This window comes from Rattus norvegicus, chromosome 6 (assembly GCF_036323735.1).
Source record: "Rattus norvegicus strain BN/NHsdMcwi chromosome 6, GRCr8, whole genome shotgun sequence".
NCBI classification, from domain to species: Eukaryota; Metazoa; Chordata; class Mammalia; order Rodentia; family Muridae; genus Rattus; species Rattus norvegicus.
In genome coordinates this window covers 61,036,848-61,058,171 of record NC_086024.1, presented here as the reverse complement: position 1 = coordinate 61,058,171, position 21,324 = coordinate 61,036,848, and the positions used below count along the sequence as shown (strand labels likewise).

The following is a 21,324-nucleotide window of genomic DNA, read 5'->3' as shown; positions in this document are numbered from 1 at the left end:
TGTTGTCATAACTTGAGGACACTGTTGTCTCAAGTGTCCTCAAAGGCTCATGTATTGAAAGTTTGGTTTCTTGTTACAACAGTGTTCAGAGGTAAGACTTGAAAGAGGAGTCCTTTCTTTCCAGATGTCTTTGCTTATACATGCACAGTATGTGTGTAGGCAATAATGTGCCATGGCATGTGTGTGGGAGTCAATTTGCAGGAGTCCATCTGTCTTTCTACAACCTGGATTCTAGCAGCCAGTGGATCCAAGTCAGGCCATCAGGCTTGATACCTAGTACCTTTACATGTCGAGCTACATCACTGCAGCCCAGATAGAACCTGATGAAAGAGATTGTAACATGCATGAACTCATCCAGTGATTTAATTAGCTTAATAGTGTTGCGGGGGCGTTGCTCTCAAGGCAGTCCAAGTATAGTCTTTCGTTAGTGGTTTAGTGACTGGAAGCCCTGGTTGGCAGGCATTGTTGTTCTTATGGGGCTGCAAGCTCCTTCAACTCTTTCAATTCTTCTTCTATTCCCCCCAAGGGGGTCCTGTTCTCAGTTCAGTGGTTTGCTGCTAGCATTGCCCTCTGTATTGGACATGCTCTGGATGTGTCTCTCAGGAGAGATCTATATCCGGTCCATTTCAGTGTGCAATTTTTTAGCTTCATCAATTTTATTTAGTTTTGGTGGCTGTATATATATGGGTAACATGTGGGGCAGGCTCTGAATGGCCTTTCCTTGAGTCGCTGCTCTAAACTTTGCTTCCATATCCCCTCCTATGGATATTTTGTTTTCCCTTTTAAGAAGGAATGGGAGCATCTACATTTTGGTCATCCTTCTTCTTGAGCTTCTTGTGGTCTGTGGATTGCATCTTGGGTAATTCGAGCTTTTTGGCTAATATCCACTTATCAATGAGTGCATACCAAGTGTGTTTTTCCATGATTGAGTTACCTCACTCAGGATGATATTTTCTAGTTCATTCCATTTGCCTATGAATTTCATGAAGTCATTGTCCATTGTGCATATTCCTCAGAAAACATGTTGACACTATATATATTTAAAATGCACATGTCCTACTGAAGGATTGACATGTTGGTCATTTCAAAATGTCCCCCACCCTTTTTCATTAATAGTAACATTCTTAGTTTTAGATTCAATTAAAAATCCACTTTTTGGGACTGGTTAGACAAACTGTTGGCAAACTGCTAGTACTACAAGCTCGAGGACTGGAGTTTATTTGCACAACAACATGCTGGGCACAGTGACATGGACCTGTCATCTCAGCTCTGAGGAGGCAGAGACAGAAGGAACCCTAGAGCTTCCTGGATAGGTAGTCTAGTCTAATTGATCAGTTCAAAGCCATGAGACACTCAGTCTCAGGAATTAAAAAGAAAGCCTGTGGCTAGATGGTGACTGAAAAATAACTCATGGGGCCATCCTCTGACTTTCACACAGATCTACACACATGTGTACCCACAAAACATGCTATTTGAATGGTAGATATTTTCTCAATCACTTACTTTCAGTACACTTGTATGTTTGAAGGGTATGTCTTTCCCATTCTTACCGTCTTTGACTGAGTGAGTTTGATATTGATAGACCCATGCCTATCATTTTAGTACTTGTGTCAAATGTTTCATATCTTTCTTGAAACTTCCATCACTTCCTTTTGCATTACTATATAATTTCATTGACTTTAATTAATTTTTATCATATTTCCTTAAGCAATCTTAATAGTGGGCCTAAGACTTCTATCTACTTCTTATCAGAACTAAGTTCGTCTGCACATGAAATCAATTCACTGTTCTACTGCTCTATTCTCTTACAACATTTTTGTGTTCTCATTCTTCTAATTACACTATGTACAAATGGTAAAAATGCACATTACCATTATTAAATTTGTAATTAGTGTCTTCTCTTGGATCCCAAAGAAGAAGAGAACATGGAGTTCATGTTTGTGTTTTGCTGATTAACTTGTTTACGGTGATTTCATTGTTTCATGGGTTATTGCGTATCACATTACGGTCTGGCATCAATTCCTCAGCCAATACTGCTTTGATTGCCCCCTTTCCTTAGTGCTATTATTACCAAATGTATTACATTCCTATATCATGGGCCTAATTAGACATTTTGAACATATGATGAGATCTTTCCTCTGGTAAGTTTTTGAGTTAAGAGAAAAAAAAGAAACTTGCATTTGAATTGCATTTTATAGTTACACAGAGATCTCTTCTGCTGCTCGTTATTGAGAACCAAAGACACTCTCTATGCTGACTTGATTTATTTAGAATAGTTTAAAAGTATTTCACGTAAAAAGTAAAAGGTAGTTTGTGTGTGTGAGTGTGCATATGTGTGTGTGTGTGTGTGTGTGCGTATGCTCATGCACGTCTGTGTTGTATCCATTTATAAAAGAATGTCCTATTCAGTGTGGAATTACTTGTTAAGGTTTTCATTTATTGAGGCCTGTATCTCAATACAGTTGGCCCTATTGTTCCTGATGGAAAATCATTTAGTAATGTTATTTGAATTAACTTGTAAACCTGCTCTCATGTACAACTTTGGTAGGCCAGAGGCAACTGTGAGTTCTTCAGAATTTCGTGTGTGTGACCAGCATATACACGTGTGTGCGTGTGCGTGTGTGTGTGTGTGTGTGTGTGTGTGTGTGTGTGTGTTTGTGCATATGTACTTGTGTGACACCATCACATGGGTCTTTTCAAGTTCAACATTCTGTTTTGAGGTCAAAATGTCAAAATGTACACGGTAAAGCAGTCATTTTTTTCCAACCCCTTTCTGCTTTAAAAATGTTTTTTTCTCCTTTGAGCTCTCAATAGTTTTACTGTGGTGTGTGTGTGGGGGGGGGATGTGTTTTTGTTTATTGTAGTTGGAATTTGCTTAGCTTGCTGCTTGTATAGGTTAATGGTTTTCAGTAAAGTCGGCTTTAGTCATAATTTTGTTCAATACAGTCTGCTTCTCTGTCTTCTCTTTTTCTTCTGATAATTTATTATACATACACTTGCCTGTCCTATGGTGTCTCTTGCTTTTCTGATGTAATATATTACACTTCTCTTCTTTGTTAGTTGGTTTGCTTAGTTCATTTCATGAACAATAGTATTTTCTTCTTCTAGTTCAATCCTACTGAACCTTCGCTTAGCTCTTTTAAGATAATTTCTCTTTATACAATTGTTTTATCTACTGTACTAGTGCTGATTGTCTGATGTGCTGATGTGATCCTGACTTGTGTCTTTTTTCTTTTCTTCATGGACATAGTCTTAATGGATGTTTTAGAACTTGTCTTTTGTTTGCAACCTTAGGCAGCTTCTCTTGTCTGTTTCCCATCCACACCCTGCTCTGTGAATGAATTAGACTCCCTTGTTTCTTCTCGGGACACAAACATTTTTGTTGAAAACTTGATACTACAGATAATAAATCTTGGTTATTTTTAATACTTCCTCTGCCCAGGGATATTGTGATTTTCTTCTTTTTTCACTTGCTAGCTGAATAATTGGTAAAATATGCTCCTTTCTACACCAACCCTCACTCTTGTTCTTGTTGAAGTCCCTGGCTTTGCTTCCCAGGGAATGAATGAAGCCTTGGGAAATGCTTATAGGTAGGCCTGTGGCAATGCTAGTGGGATTTGCCAGGGTGACTTTCACTACTTCTTTTCCTGGCCATTTCACCTCACTACTTGCTTTCCTGCCATGCTCTTGTTTCATGTTCTAGTCCATAAATTGCTTTACTCACAGATCTAATGAAACTTAGGATCAGTTGAACATATATCTTTTGAAGTCAAAGTTTGACTAATGCTCAGAAGTCAATTTTCAGCAAAGTATCCAGACTATAGTTTGACTTGCATCCCAATGAATCTACTGATACTCTTTTAATTTCTTTTCTCCTTAAGTTTGACCTCATCACAGTTACAAATGAGATTAATTCTGTTGACAGATATATGAAGCAGTCTGTTGTATAGCCTCATTTATCCTACTTTTCCAATTGCCAAAATATTTAATGACTGCTGTGGAGTTGAGAAGGCACAGTGGGATCCCTCTCTCTGAGTAACACACCTGACTTTAGGAGCAGCACATTCTATGAATGGAGGGAAGCAGTAGTTTTTATATCTTTCTTGGGTATTTATTTATCATCACATAACATTTATGGACAAATTATAACAATCTTTGCAGAGATTTTGGAATGTGTGATATAATTTTTATTTATTTTTTATTGGATATTTTTTATTTATATTTCAAATGTTATCCCTTTCCCTGGCTTTCCCTCCAGAAACACCCTTTCCCATCCCCTCCCCTTGCTTCTATAGGGGTGTTCCCCCATCCACTCACCCTCCCCTGCTTGCCTCCCCCCCTGACATTCCCCTACACTGGGGCATCAAGCCTTGGCAGGACCAAGGGCTTTTCCTCCCATTGGTACCCAACAAGGCAATCCTCTGCTACATATGCAGTTGGAGCCATGGGTCTGTCCATGTGTACGCTTTGGATGCTGTCTTAGTCCCTGGGACCTCTGTTTGGTTGATATTGTTGTTCTTATGGGATTGCAAATCCTTTAGCTCCTTCAATCCTTTCTCTAACTCCTCCACTGGGACCCTGTTCTCAGTTCAATGGTTGGCTGTGAGCATCTGCCTCTGTATTTGTCATGCTCTGGCAGAGCCTCTCAGAAGACAGCTATATCAGGCTCCTGTCAGCATGCACTTCATCAGCAATATTGTCTGAGTTTGGTGGCTGTATGTATATGGGCTGGATCCCCAGGTGGGCCAGTCTCTAATGACCTTTCCTAAGTCTTTGCTCCAAACTTTGTCTCTGTATTTCCTCCTATGAATATTTTTTGTTCCCCCTTCTAAAGATACCTCTTCAAAAAATATGTTAGCATCCTGACTATATACCTATATTTTTAACATATGAACTATACATTCTATTTTGCACCTTAAACTATCAGGACAAAAGAGAAACTTTCCCCCCCGTGGGTCCCACGGGGATCTTGATATTGGAGAGCTGCCCCTGCCCCTGGCCCTGCCCCTGCCCATGCCGCTTGTCAGTTGTATCACTTGGGAGAATAGGCCCCTGCACTTAACCTGGACAGAACAGTAGAGCCGATCCTGGTGGGAGTGGGGGGCACTTTGATAAGCTACTACCCATGAGAGGGTGAGAGTGGGAGAGCTGGCCCTGCCACTTGTCTCCTGTGTGGTGGCATGGGCAAGAGGGAGATGCACCCTGTTTCCCTGTCTGGCTCCTTTGCAACCTTGGTAGACATTAGAGCTGGCCTGAGGTCATCAGAATGGGAGAGCAATCCCTGCCCGACACCTATTGCATTATTCAGGGCAACAGGCCTTGTACCCTACCTAGGCAGTACATTGGAAGTTAACTTGATGGCAGGGTCATGGGTGAGCTGGCCCTATCACGCCTGCCTTGGGGTGACATAGGTGTAGGAGATATCCTCTCTCATCCTCTTCCCTTACCACCTGTGGCAGGTAGGCGAGCTGGCCCTGGGGTCATGAAAGCAGGAGAGATGTCGGTTTCTTTCATTTGCTGCACCACTGGTGAGCCTGGGCCCTGCACCTTGCCTCTTGCCGGGGAGCAGCAGAGTACAGCTGACACTGGGATATAGGGGTTGCAAGTGAGTTAACTCCAAGAATCTGAGCACAGGAGAGCTAGCCCTGTCTCTTGTCTGCTGGGAAGCGGCACGGATGAGTGAGAGACAGCCTTCCTCCTTTTCCCCCTCATCCCTTGCCATCTATGGCAGGTGGCAGAGATGGCCCAGGGGATACAGCAATAGCAGGCCCTGCACTACCCCTGGGCAGCAGAGTAGCAACCCAGTTGTGGTGGTTGCTGGTGAGACAGCATCCAGAGTGAGAGTGGGAGTGCTGCAGGCTGAGCAACTCAGAAACTTCTCAGGCGTAGATCCAGGGTTTTGAATTTTCCCACCCCAGCACTACCCCATCCATGAACTCCTGGAGTACATGAAGGAACCAGTGCTACAGATCTAAAACTACAGGATCTCCATGGCCCAGGTCAACAATGGGATATCCAAGAGGAGTCCAAGTGAGATTCCAATGTTGATAGAGTAGCAGAAGCCAAAGACCTCTTGCCAGACCATGGAATCATTACAATGAACATTTGCAAGCGAAAGAAGTGTGGACAAAATGGGTATATTGTGTAACATACTGTGACACACTACAGTGTCCACAAGGAGACTCCCCCTTATCCCTGCTTCTGGGGCAGAGGATGAAAACATGGAGGGCAGGTACTATGGAAAAGGAGTTGAACAGGATTGTGGTGCATGGCATGAAATTCACAAAGAACCAATAAAAAGGGTTTAAAAAGTGTTTGCTATATATGTTCAGGACATAGCTATCCTCTTTCCTATAGCTTAGATACACTCAAGGAAATGGCAAAAGATGATCACTATATATAGAAATTATAAAGAAACCAATCAGTAGACTATTCTTAAATATTATTTTGATCAATTGAATAAATAAAACCATCATGTGATCTCTTAGGAAGGAAGTGATAATACCTAGGCGAGGAGACAATAAGAACAAATTATCAGATTAGTTGATGTTTAAATCTTTGCTTTCTCTGCAAGATTTAAAATTATGCTACTTTGTTACAAAGAAGGAATTTATTTCTTAGTTAAAGAAAAACCTCAGATTTTTAGCCTTATAATTAGTTTTCCTAAAACCAATTAGCAAACATTGGTCTTTTCTACAATTGACAGACTTTTTCTTTTCCCTTTCTAGAATTGCTACTTGATCTGCTTCAGTTTGAAATATCTGGAGGATGGATGATTACTTGGCCATGGTTACCTATGAACTGAAAAAAATTCCCAAGCACATCATAAACAACCTTTCAGAATCCCAAGATGAGGGTATAATAGAGATGAAATAAGTAAAAATAAATCCACAGGCTCAGACAGAAGCACATCAGAAATTCATACAAATGGTTGGGTTTCGGGGGAAATGCTATTATAAATATGTAATCTTTAGTTACTCAGTCCTCCCCCAACACCCTGATTCTTAGATTTAAAGCCAGATTCCTTCATTATTTCTGACCTGATATGAAACACCATCTGGCATGTTCATGTTAAGAGGATTATATGGAAGAAAAATAGATATTTTTGCTCCTTCTAACTCTAAGAGTTTTTAAAGGCATGCACATTATTTAGGTTTAAAACGTTAAAAAACGGATAAAGAAAAAAAGTGGGTTTAATATCTATTTCTTAAAAGGAAAACAATCATACACAGCCTTAATGATGAACTATTTTTACTGGCATTCATAGCTTCCGTTTTAAAATTTTAGTCTTATGAGAATTTTTCTTAAAGAAAGGTTACTAAACCAGATTTTTACAAGGAGAATAGTCATAAGTTTTTATGAATTTGACGCATACATATATGAAATTAAATTTTACAGATCACTATGTCCATGTCAAAATTTTGAGACAACTCTGAAGACTTTCATCAGTTTCCAGTTCCATGGACCGAATCAACTATATGAAAGTTGTGAGATTGAAATACAAGTTCGTGATTAGTGAAAATAAAAATTTTCAATTTACATAAAATCATAAACTTTTAAATCTACTTTCTGCTGCTGATTTCTCATGTTAAAAAGGAATTTTGTACGGGGTTGGGGATTTAGCTCAGTGGTAGAGCGCTTGCTTAGGAAGCGCAAGGCCCTGGGTTCGGTCCCCAGCTCCAAAAAAAAAAAAAAAGAAAAAAAAAAAAGAAAAAGGAATTTTGTGCTTAGGTGATTCACGCTGTTAGTCCTAGTACTTTGGAGGCAGTGGCAGGCAGATCTCTATGGGTTCCAATCCAGCTCAGTTTATACAGTGTGTGCTAGGCCAGCTACAACTATTTAGTGAGACTATCTTCACAAACAGCAAAAAAGAAAACAGGAAGTACAACCCCCCCAAACAAACAGAAAACAAGCAACAACAACAGTAACAACAAACTCATTTAAAAAATAAGAAGGATAGTATCTATAGTGCTCTAAAAGGGGCCCTAGAAATGTGCTATTTGTGAGAAGTCTGCGGTTACACTAAAGATTTCCTGATCCATCATCTATTGTACTCTGTGCTTCACAGAGTGCTTTCTTCTTAACCCTGATGAGCTTCTGTCTAGAAATGGCCACTTGGCAAGGCCTATGCCCCACTCCGACCTGAACACACAGTGCCTTAGAAACAGCTTAATTCATACTTAGAACAATTCTTTTTGACCACCTTCTTTATTTGAAATGTTTAGAATAGTTAAATGTCCACATTTTAAAACATTTCTCAAGATTCTACAGATAACTATGAGCAAAAGCCAAACTGTGTAACAAAAGCACCCAGTAGAAAAGAAAAAATGTAACTGAAAGCAGGAGTAACCATAAAGGGCTAGAAATGGGGCTCTGTGTTTAGGAGTGCATACTGTTCTTAAGGAGGACTGGGATGAATTTCCAGCACCCACTTACAATTGCCAGCAACTACTGATACAGGGATTTAGTATCTCTATGCTTTTCAGGCACCTGTGGGACTGTGCAAATATGCAAACACAGATAATCACACTTATAAAATTAATTTTAAAAATGTAACCAGAAAAGATTTGCCAAGATTGGTTGAACAAGCAGAAGTGAGTCAACTAAGTTTTTGTTTCAAAAGTATAGTAATTGTGTTTCATTTGGTTTGATCTTGGTTAACTTATACAAGATCAGAGAGGGAAGAGGCAGTAAGAAAAAGGTAGAAAGCTCAAGGATTGGTGCAATCTTTTCATTGTTCTATAGGTAACAACATACTTAAAACATGGAAACAAGTTGTATAATTGTTATACCTCTGACACAAGATTATTATAACATTAATCTGTTTCATTAAGACAAAATTCAGGATGAAAAATTAAAGGGAACTTGAAATGTTAACTTTTTATCTATTCCTTTTTATCTTTGGAATGCATGATCTGATGTGTAGCCATATTGCCTGTGAGTTATTAAACAAAAATCTCGGTGCTGAGTATGAGGTACCTTCTTTTGCTTTGCTAGTCATGTAGACACAGAGCATCCCTCAACCAGTATAGGCTCCTGCCATTTGTCTTGGTCATCCACTAGAACTTGGTAAGAGTTTATCAATGACTTAATTGGAAGATACACTAACAGGAAGTGAGATAGAAGTTCCCTTATTAAACTGTGCAAGCTGCTGGGGAAGAAAGCTTGCTCTGGTATTACCAAGCAAAAACTAGAAAATTAATCTTCAGTCAAGACATTCTCAATTGAGTATAGAGACTCGAATGTTACAGAACTAACAGACAGGCTCCACACAAGGAAAAACTTTTCCTTAATGTAAATTCCAGTAAAATTCTACTCCTTAGGAAGTAATGGGCTCCAGAGAGGAATCAACTAATCTTTAGCTAAATTAAAATAGCATCACATTACCTTATAATTATTTGTTTATATCCATCAATATAAATGCCACTTTCAGCCTTAACCAGCAAGCCTTCTATTTGCTGTAAACTATGGAAATGTTGAGGCATGTGGCTGTTCAAGGTGCCAGAAGACGGCAAGAAAAGCTTTGAAATCCAACTCTTTGGCTTATATAGCCATTCAAATATATTCATGGGCCTGTCAATAGCTTCCTATCGTTTTGGAAAAGATTTAAGAGCCCCACCCTCCCCACAATATTGCCACTAGACTAGTGGCTACTGATGGCTTCTGGCAATGGAAATCATTGTCACTTGCTTTGTAACTACTAGTGAACCCAACAGAACCCAGCAGAGACTTCCAAACCCACAGTAACACAGTGGATCTCAAAATAAATATAATACATATAGAAAAAGAGACCTGTGGGGGAGAAGAGGGGTCTAATAGGGGTGGCAGTAATACAAGGGAGTGTGGGAATGAGATTAGTCAGAATACAATGCATACATGTATGAATGTATACATGTGTGGAAATAGCAGAGAGCAAACAACAAATACAATTTTCTGTATGACTATGTATGCTTCTGGAAAATATGAGACACTATAATCAGCAAGTATTTATTGTTATTAAGTTGACAAGAATACTTTCCCTTGAAGTATTTATTATTCATTGTCCCTCTTGATCCGGCTAATGTACAGAGTGGTTTAACACAACGGTGGCCTCAGAGTCTCAGGATCATAATGAGTTTCTGGCTGTTGACCTGAGGCTTATTTCATCAGTATCTTCCGTGGTCCACCCACTCCAGTGACAACATGGCTCTTTGTAATTTATTTTTACAACTGATGCCTGTTAGGCTTTTAGACCACAGGATAGCAACAGCTGCAGCTTCTGTTATTGTTTTTCTACTTTGAAGGCAATAAAGAATCCAAGCACACCGAAGGACAAAGACTAAGTTGTTACTGGGTACTGGAAACTGCACAGAAGCCACACCCCACTGCAACGCATTCTAAGTCAGCAGGAAAGATAGACCTCTTGCTAACTTAATGCTGTGCCTCATTATTATTATTTGTTTATATCCAAAATATAGCCCCCTCGCAGTCCTCCCTCACAGACATCTTCCCCAACCCCTCACTTGTCTTCTCTCCTCCAATTACATTTAACACCCCGGTTCAAATATCTCCTTTATAACTTTTTAAAACTACTATTACACCACTTAAAAACTATCTCTTTACTTTTGTTTGAGTTCTCTATAATAAACCAGAACTTACATTATTAGGGCTAAGTGAATATTTAACTGAAGAGCCTCAGCAGAAAGATGAATAGTTTGTGGACAGTAGGAATCCTGCCATTCTCTGTAAGGCTTTGCTGTCATGATCTCTAATGTTTGATCTAAAACTCAGCCCTCATAATTTCTCTTACTGGAAGGCATGTCTTCACACAAAAGAGTAAATGCGTTTTTTGCCCCAAACCCTATCATCAATCAGACCTATCATGGCCTGCTCACTTTGTATATTTCTTGAAGAAAAAAAAAATCACTACCCCAGGGAAAAGGAAGTCGTGTATGAAAAAAATAAATACAGATGAATGTTCACAGAGGCATTTTAATAGTGAAATGGCATTAACTAAAGTACAATTGAGTGAAATCTGTTAAGTGAGAATCTTTAACAAGTTGACAAGAAGTAAAAGTTAATGCAACCAGAGCTTCCAGGGACTAAGCCCCTACCCAAAGACTATACATGGACTGACGCTGGACTCTGACCTCATAGGTAGCAATGCATATCCTAGTAAGAGCACCAGTGGAAGGGGAAGCCCTGGGTCCTGCTAAGACTGAACCCCCAGTGAACTAGACTGGTGGGGGGGAGGGCGGCAATGGGGGGAGGGTTGGGAGGGGAACACCCATAAGGAAGGGGAGGGGGGAGGGGGATGTTTGCCCGGATACCGGGAAAGGGAATAACACTTGAAATGTATATAAGAAATACTCAAGTTAATAAAAAAATATAGAAATAAACAAAAAAAAGCAAAAAAAAGTTAATGACTTCAAGGGAAGATGAGCAACGGCTAAAGATTCTGGAGCAAAGCTAGCAAGGACATAGTGATGCTGTAATGTAGGTGATATCGCCAGGTGCTGTTATAGCTCGGCTTTTCAAAAGTACTCAACATGTTAGCTTCACTTCAGAGTCATGTTTGACACTGGACAATCTCCATCCCTAGTTTCATTGCTCTCGTTCTGATGTCTACATTTATTTCAGCCCCCTCCCAGTCAATTATATTCTATACAGACCAACCATTATGTATCTGTCTAGAAAGCCCCTTCTGTACACTGCTTCCTAGTCAAAGTAGGTCAGGGAAGTGTATCCTCTCCTGTCAGAGGTGTGTTCCTAACATCTAAGTTTAACACTCGTGTTTTCACAGCAATGGAGAAGTTGCTCTTATTGAACTTGACAAGCATGCTGTGGCCTCCAGGAACTTAAGAGTTAAGTATCTAGGGTTTATTGCTGGCTAACACATTGGACTAAGTAAGGTTAGTGTACACTTTTAATAACTCTCCAAAAGTTCTGTTTGTCTTGACAACATTCTGTGAAAGATAGTCAATAAAAATAGCTTATTAGCATTCCAAGGATTTTTAAATCTATCGGGAAAACGTGAAAGATCTTCTTTAAGAAGGCAAATGTGAAGTCAAAAAATTAAGTATTGCTTTTTATGTACTGAGAGTCACTTATTTTATATTAACAAATACTTATGTACTATTTTACATGTATATGCAACTGTACAAATATATGCATATGAGCACATAGTTTCTTACTGAGAAGGAGCATTTTATATCATCTATGAAAAACATTCTAAACTAATGACTGTGTTGTATTTTCTAATAATCCTTAAAAGATGATCAGCTTTTATTGCCTTTTAAAAGAGGAAACTGAGCCTTGTTGATACACAATTTTGATACATCTAAATGAGAAAACACATTCAATTTGCAGTGTATCTCTAGCATTATTTGAACATACCAAAGTTATTAAAATATTTTATAGTGTTCAACATAGTATAAACGCCATGCTATGAGTTTAAGAAACCTGATATGACTTATTGGGCTTTCCTATTAGTTTGGGAATTCTTAGACACATGTGCATGCCACTCACATCTTCCTGGAGGATACATCCTGTGGTCTTGTCCTCCTACTTTTCCACTGGTCTATCTTAGTTTGCCCAGTTGCCCTTCTTTTTTTTTTTTTTTTTTTTAATTTTTTTTTTTTTTTATTAACTTGAGTATTTCTTATATACATTTCGAGTGTTATTCCCTTTCCCGGTTTCCGGGCAAACATCCCCCTCCCCCCTCCCCTTCCTTATGGGTGTTCCCCTCCCAACCCTCCCCCCATTGCCGCCCTCCCCCCATAGACTAGTTCACTGTGGGTTCAGTGTTAGCAGGACCCAGGGCTTCCCCTTCCACTGGTGCTCTTACTAGGATATTCATTGCTACCTATGGGGTCAGAGTCCAGGGTCAGTCCATGTATAGTCTTTAGGTAGTGGCTTAGTCCCTGGAAGCTCTGGTTGCTTGGCATTGTTGTACTTTTGGGGTCTCGAGCCCCTTCAAGCTCTTCCAGTTCTTTCTCTGATTCCTTCAATAGGGGACCTATTCTCAGTTCAGTGATTTGCTGCTGGCATTCGCCTCTATATTTGCTGTATTCTGGCTGTGTCTCTCAGGAGCGATCTACATCCGGCTCCTGTCGGTCTGCACTTCTTTGCTTCATCCATCTTGTCTAATTGGGTGGCTGTATATGTATGGGCCACATGTGGGGCAGGCTCTGAATGGGTGTTCCTTCAGTCTCTGTTTTAATCTTTGCCTCTCCCTTCCCTGCCAAGGGTATTCTTTTTCCTCATTTAAAGAAGGAGTGAAGCATTCACATTTTGATCATCCGTCTTGAGTTTCGTTTGTTCTAGGGATCTAGGGTAATTCAAGCATTTGGGCTAATAGCCACTTATCAATGAGTGCATACCATGTATGTCTTTCTGTGATTGGGTTAGCTCACTCAGGATGATATTTTCCAGTTCCAACCATTTGCCTACGAATTTCATAAACTCGTTGTTTTTGATAGCTGAGTAATATTCCATTGTGTAGATGTACCACATTTTCTGTATCCACTCCTCTGTTGAAGGGCATCTGGGTTCTTTCCAGCTTCTGGCTATTATAAATAAGGCTGCGATGAACATAGTGGAGCACGTGTCTCTTTTATATGTTGAGGCATCTTTTGGGTATATGCCCAAGAGAGGTATAGCTGGATCATCAGGCAGTTCAATGTCCAATTTTCTGAGGAACCTCCAGACTGATTTCCAGAATGGTTTTACCAGTCTGCAATCCCACCAACAATGGAGGAGTGTTCCTCTTTCTCCACATCCTCGCCAGCATCTGCTGTCACCTGAGTTTTTGATCTTAGCCAATCGCACTGGTGTGAGGTGAAATCTCAGGGTTGTTTTGATTTGCATTTCCCTTATGACTAAAGATGTTGAACATTTCTTTAGGTGTTTCTCAGCCATTCGGCATTCCTCAGCTGTGAATTCTTTGTTTAGCTCTGAACCCCATTTTTTAATAGGGTTATTTGTTTCCCTGCGGTCTAACTTCTTGAGTTCTTTGTATATTTTGGAAATAAGGCCTCTATCTGTTATAGGATTGGTAAAGATCTTTTCCCAATCTGTTGGTTGCCGTTTTGTCCTAACCACAGTGTCCTTTGCCTTACAGAAGCTTTGCAGTTTTATGAGATCCCATTTGTCGATTCTTGATCTTAGAGCATAAGCCATTGGTGTTTTGTTCAGGAAATTTTTTCCAGTGCCCATGTGTTCCAGATGCTTCCCTAGTTTTTCTTCTATTAGTTTGAGTGTGTCTGGTTTGATGTGGAGGTCCTTGATCCACTTGGACTTAAGCTTTGTACAGGGTGATAAGGATGGATCGATCTGCATTCTTCTACATGTTGCCCTCCAGTTGAACCAGCACCATTTGCTGAAAATACTATCTTTTTCCATTGGATGGTTTTGGCTCCTTTGTCAAAAATCAAGTGACCATAGGTGTGTGGGTTCCTTTCTGGGTCTTCAATTCTATTCCATTGGTCTATCTGTCTGTCTCTGTACCAATACCATGCAGTTTTTATCACTATTGCTCTGTAATACTGCTTGAGTTCAGGGATACTGATTCCCCCTGAAGTCCTTTTATTGTTGAGGATAGCTTTAGCTATCCTGGGTTTTTTGTTATTCCAGATGAATTTGCAAATTGTTCTGTCTAACTCTTTGAAGAATTGGATTGGTATTTTGATGGGGATTGCATTGAATCTGTAGATTGCTTTTGGTAAAATGGCCATTTTTACCATATTAATCCTGCCAATCCATGAGCATGGGAGATCTTTCCATCTTCTGAGGTCTTCTTCAATTTCTTTCCTCAGTGTCTTGAAGTTCTTATTGTACAGATCTTTTACTTGCTTGGTTAAAGTCACACCGAGGTACTTTATATTATTTGGGTCTATTATGAAGGGTGTCGTTTCCCTAATTTCTTTCTCGGCTTGTTTCTCTTTTGTATAGAGGAAGGTAACTGATTTATTTGAGTTAATTTTATACCCAGCCACTTTGCTGAAGTTGTTTATCAGCTTTAGTAGTTCTCTGGTGGAACTTTTGGGATCACTTAAATATACTATCATGTCATCTCCAAATAGTGATATTTTGACCTCTTCTTTTCCGATCTGTATCCCTTTGATCTCCTTTTGTTGTCTGATTGCTCTGGCTAGAACTTCAAGAACTATATTGAATAAGTAGGGAGAGAGTGGGCAGCCTTGTCTAGTCCCTGATTTTAGGGGGATTGCTTCAAGTTTCTCTCCATTTAGTTTAATGTTAGCAACTGGTTTGCTGTATATGGCTTTTACTATGTTTAGGTATGGGCCTTGAATTCCTATTCTTTCCAGGACTTTTATCATGAAGGGGTGTTGAATTTTGTCAAATGCTTTCTCAGCATCTAATGAAATGATCATGTGGTTCTGTTCTTTCAGTTTGTTTATATAATGGATCACGTTGATGGTTTTCCGTATATTAAACCATCCCTGCATGCCTGGGATGAAGCCTACTTGATCATGGTGGATGATTGTTTTGATGTGCTCTTGAATTCGGTTTGCCAGAATTTTATTGAGTATTTTTGCGTCGATATTCATAAGGGAAATTGGTCTGAAGTTCTCTTTCTTTGTTGTGTCTTTGTGTGGTTTAGGTATAAGAGTAATTGTGGCTTCATAGAAGGAATTCGGTAGGGCTCCATCTGTTTCAATTTTGTGGAATAGTTTGGATAATATTGGTATGAGGTCTTCTATGAAGGTTTGATAGAATTCTGCACTAAACCCGTCTGGACCTGGGCTCTTTTTGGTTGGGAGACCTTTAATGACTGCTTCTATTTCCTTAGGAGTTATGGGGTTGTTTAACTGGTTTATCTGTTCCTGATTTAACTTCGATACCTGGTATCTGTCTAGGAAATTGTCCATTTCCTGAAGATTTTCAAATTTTGTTGAATATAGGTTTTTATAGTAAGATCTGATGATTTTTTGAATTTCCTCTGAATCTGTAGTTATGTCTCCCTTTTCATTTCTGATGTTGTTAATTTGGACACACTCTCTGTGTCCTCTCGTTAGTCTGGCTAAGGGTTTATCTATCTTGTTGATTTTCTCAAAGAACCAACTTTTGGTTCTGTTGATTCTTTCTATGGTCCTTTTTGTTTCTACTTGGTTGATTTCAGCTCTGAGTTTGATTATTTCCTGCCTTCTACTCCTCCTGGGTGTATTTGCTTCTTTTTGTTCTAGAGCTTTTAGGTGTGCTGTCAAGCTGCTGACATATGCTCTTTCCTGTTTCTTTCTGCAGGCACTCAGCGCTATGAGTTTTCCTCTTAGCACAGCTTTCATTGTGTCACATAAGTTTGAGTATGTTGTATCTTCATTTTCATTAAATTCTAAAAAGTTTTTAATTTCTTTCTTTATTTCTTCCTTGACCAGGTTATCATTGAGTAGAGCATTGTTCAATTTCCACGTATATGTGGGCATTCTTCCCTTATTGTTATTGAAGACCAGTTTTAGGCCGTGGTGGTCCGATAGCACGCATGGGATTATTTCTATCTTTCTGTACCTGTTGAGGCCCGTTTTTTGACCAATTATATGGTCAATTTTGGAGAAAGTACCATGAGGAGCTGAGAAGAAGGTATATCCTTTTGCTGTAGGATAGAATGTTCTATAAATATCCGTTAAGTCCATTTGGCTCATGACTTCTCTTAGTCTGTCTACATCACTGTTTAATTTCTCTTTCCATGATCTGTCCATTGATGAGAGTGGGGTGTTGAAATCTCCCACTATTATTGTGTGAGGTGCAATGTGTGTTTTGAGCTTTAGTAAGGTTTCTTTTACATATGTAGGTGCCCTTGTATTTGGGGCATAGATATTTAGGATTGAGAGTTCATCTTGGTTGATTTTTCCTTTGATGAATATGAAGTGTCCTTCCTTATCTTTTTTGATGACTTTTAGTTGGAAATTGATTTTATTTGATATTAGAATGGCTACTCCAGCTTGCTTCTTCTGACCATTTGCTTGGAAAGTTGTTTTCCAGCCTTTCACTCTGAGGTAGTGTCTGTCTTTGTCTCTGAGGTGTGTTTCCTGTAGGCAGCAGAATGCAGGGTCCTCGTTGCGTATCCAGTTTGTTAATCTATGTCTTTTTATTGGGGAGTTGAGGCCATTGATATTGAGAGGTATTAAGGAATAGTGCTTATTGCTTCCCGTTATATTCATATTTGATGTGAGGTTATGTTTGTGTGCTTTCATTCTCTTTGTTTTGTTGCCAAGACGATTAGTTTCTTGCTTCTTCTAGGGTATAGCTTGCCTCCTTATGTTGGGCTTTACCATTTATTATCCTTTGTAGTGCTGGATTTGTAGAAAGATATTGTGTAAATTTGGTTTTGTCATGGAATATCTTGGTTTCTCCATCAATGTTAATTGAGAGTTTTGCTGGATACAGTAATCTGGGCTGGCATTTGTGTTCTCTTAGGGTCTGTATAACATCAGTCCAGGATCTTCTGGCCTTCATAGTTTCTGGCGAGAAGTCTGGTGTGATTCTGATAGGTCTCCCTTTATATGTTACTTGACCTTTTTCCCTTACTGCTTTTAATATTCTTTCTTTATTTTGTGCGTTTGGTGTTTTGACAATTATGTGACGGGAGGTGTTTCTTTTCTGGTCCAATCTATTTGGAGTTCTGTAGGCTTCCTGTATGTCTATGGGTATCTCTTTTTTTAGGTTAGGGAAGTTTTCTTCTATGATTTTGTTGAAGATATTTACTGGTCCTTTGAGCTGGGAGTCTTCACTCTCTTCTATACCTATTATCCTTAGGTTTGATCTTCTCATTGAGTCCTGGATTTCCTGTATGTTTTGGACCAGTAGCTTTTTCCGCTTTACATTATCTTTGACAGTTGAGTCAATGATTTCTATGGAATCTTCTGCTCCTGAGATTCTCTCTTCCATCTCTTGTATTCTGTTGGTGAAGCTTGTATCTACAGCTCCTTGTCTCTTCTTTTGGTTTTCTATATCCAGGGTTGTTTCCATGTGTTCTTTCTTGATTGCTTCTATTTCCATTTTTAATTCCTTCAACTGTTTGATTGTGTTTTCCTGGAATTCTTTCAGGGATTTTTGCGATTCCTCTCTGTAGGCTTTTACTTGTTTATTAATGTTTTCCTGTGCTTCCCTAAGTGTGTTCAGGTCTTTCCTGAAGTCCTCCAGCATCATGATCAAATATGATTTTGAAACTAGATCTTGCTTTTCTGGTGTGTTTGGATATTCCATGTTTGTTTTGGTGGGAGAATTGGGCTCCGATGATGGCATGTAGTCTTGGTTTCTGTTGCTTGGGTTCCTGCGCTTGCCTCTCGCCATCAGATTATCTCTAGTGTTACTTTGTTCTGCTATTTCTGACAGTGGCTAGACTGTCCTATAAGCCTGTGTGTCAGGAGTGCTGTAGACCTGTTTTCCTCTCTTTCAGTCAGTTATGGGTACAGAGTGTTCTGCTTTCGGGCGTGTAGTTTTTCCTCTCTACAGGTCTTCAGCTGTTCCTGTGGGCCTGTGTCTTGAGTTCACCAGGCAGCTTTCTTGCAGCAGAAAATTTGGTCTTACCTGTGGTCCCGAGGCTCAGGTTCGCTCGTGGGGTGCTGTCCAGGGGCTCTCTGCAGCGGCAGCAACCAGGAAGACCTGTGCCGCTCCTTCCGGGAGCTTCAGTGCACCAGGGTTCCACATGGTCTTTGGCTTTTTCCTCTGGCGTCCGAGATGTGTGTGCAGGGAGCAGTCTCTTCTGGTTTCCCAGGCCTGTCTGCCTCTCTGAAGGTTTAGCTCTCCCTCCCACGGGATTTGGGTGCAGAGAACTGTTTATCCGGTCTGTTTCCTTCAGGGTCCGGCGGTGTCTGTGGCAGGGGTCCTGCCGCTCCTGGGCCCTCCCCCACGGGAGCCCAGAGGCCTTATACAGTTTCCTCTTGGGCCAGGGATGTGGGCAGGGGTGAGCAGTGTTGGTGGTCTCTTCCGCTCTGCAGCCTCAGGAGTGCCCACCTGACCAGGCGGTTGGGTCTCTCTCTCCCCCAGTTGCCCTTCTTTGTACTGTACTATCCTTCTGCATCTTTTGTCCTGTTTCCTCCTACCGTTAACAAAAGTAAATAGAGATCCAAAAGTAAAAAAAAAAGAGAATTTAAAATTTAGACTGTAGAAGGTTAGACATAGACATTTCACATCCTCCTTTAAAACCCTTGAATCAGGCTCGGTTAAGGACCTTCACTACTGGTCCACTGTGCACTAAGGTATCTGCTGCTTCTCAGTGGTGTGCAGCTGCTCAAAACTCCTTTCTCCCAATCAATGTTGGGGCAACTTTGAGAGACAGAAAACATGATTTTAGTCCCCTCAGGAATAAATCCCCAACTAACACCTGAATTCACAATGTTCATCAGAAAACTACACATTTGTTTCAGTACAGTGTGTTCTAGACGCTGAAGCAAAGAAAAGATGATCATTAGAGTTGAGCAAATGCCGTCCTTTCCTGCCTAGATGAAACAGCTACCGAAATTGGACAAACCAAATTTCTAATTTGGCAGATAGAGAATCAAGTTCAAGTAGATTAAATATAGAAACATTGAAAGTGCTAGTTAGGAAATCTACTATTTAGTGTACACCTATTAGTTTTAGGTTTTATCGATCTCAAGACAACAAAGAGGTACTGGGGAGATCAAAATATGCTGAGCAAATTGGCAAGTATCGGAGTTATGGGAGTGCCTGCTTTTAGGACAAATTTAAGGCCTCACCCCATCACCAGGAACTCTTTACAAGCCCTAACATGACAGTTTACAGCTCTAATGGCTTTAAGATCTCCATCTACAGAGAGAGCAACAGGAAGCATCAGTTGGCATCTTGAAAATGACATTTTGTTTTTGCCACACAAAGACAGCTCAAGCTTATTTTCCATGCTTGTTATTTTGCCTTCATGGTAATAGAAAAGGAAGAGTCATTTCTTGAGCTGTCTTGACTAGAAGTGGAAGACAGAGGAACACGTGAATAGTCCTCAAGATAAAGAAAGCTTGTGTGTAAACACAGGATTGCCTTAATGGGAGGGGTGCTGGGGGTGATAGGGCCAAAGAAAGGAAGGGGTGGGGTAATATGAGATTTCAGACAATTCTGCCCCCTTGTCTGGTAAGCCTGTGACCTATGAGACTGCCTGAAGAAACTCTAAAAAGTTTCTCTTTCTTTTTCATTGTGCTTTATACATTAGCCAAGGGAGAGCACCCATATCTGATACTCTCTAAAGCAAGATTTCAGGCCAATAATGCCCTTTGTCCTTGCCCTTAAATTGAGTTTTAGAATTTTGTTTTTGATGTCACAGCAAGTCTGAGGTTATCTTAGAGAAGGGGGGTGGGAATCTTCTCCATCAGGAGGTCCACATTGCACAATAATTTGTTCTATGTCACTTGAAGGGTCTGCAACAGGGGTCATATAAGCGAACTAGAAGCAGGAATGAATTAGTACACACTAAAATGAAGATTCCAGGCACTTCTATAAATTACCTGTTCTCCACTATTAATTAAGAACATTAATATAAACTGTGTTTCTAGATGGAATAAGGTCTCCAAGACTAAAATTATTCACATCCTTAAGAAATAAATGCCATTTGTTTCTTTTGGAAATGAAGTGAAGGTTAGTACAATGGTCAGAAGTACCTAGGGGAGGAACCTTTCAACCTTTCAAACCCTTTCAACTGCATTTCAAAACCAAAAAAGGGGAAGCAAGCTAGAAATAAGGCTTCTGTCACCACCCTGCTTCACATACACACATATGTGAGCAGAAGCATGTCAAGGGCAATTTTAATTCCAAATTAGAGCAAGAAGTGTACTCCTTAAAGTTCTCCAAAGGACTCCAACAGCCTAGGGTATATTGTGTGTGTGTGTGTGTGTGTGTGTGTGTGTGTGTGTGTGTGTGTGTGTTTGTATTGGGTGCTAGCTATTTGTCAGGTACTAAAAATATCTGCAGCCTACAAACCTCTGGCTATGTGTTTTGATTTTATATCTCTTTGAGACAAAACCATCCAGCATGGAGAAAATGCATGGGTCCATGGCCATGTTCTCTCCAATAGTAAAGAGGGAAAAAAAGTCTTCTCTACCCCTTTTCACAAACACAGTTACATATAGGTAATTTTAGCATTGCACATTAACTAGAGAGCTGGTGGGGGTAAGTCAACTATGGTAGATTGTTAAGGAAAAGGATTTAATATACTTTCCCCCCAAAAGTGATTTTTTAAGAGTTAGAAACAGCATAAGATTATTAACTATCCTTAAATTACTGAGTCAGTCATTGGAATTAAATATTGCTTCCTTCCCAAATCCTTATGCTTGAAAACATGAGCCGCACAATGCTAGGTTATACACTTATCCCAAAAGT

General features: G+C 39.9%; 1 protein-coding gene and 1 long non-coding RNA gene across 13 annotated transcripts in view; one reads left to right on the top strand and one right to left on the bottom strand.

Moving 5' to 3' along the window:
- Positions 1-21,324, bottom strand: part of Dgkb (diacylglycerol kinase, beta) — a 756,320-nt gene that overhangs the window by 66,249 nt on the left and 668,747 nt on the right. The gene's annotated exons all lie outside the window — the stretch shown is intronic.
- On the top strand, positions 6,452-7,553 carry LOC134479368 (uncharacterized). Its single transcript, XR_010052640.1, has 2 exons — positions 6,452-6,856; positions 7,399-7,553. It is a non-coding gene; the product is annotated as an uncharacterized LOC134479368 (long non-coding RNA).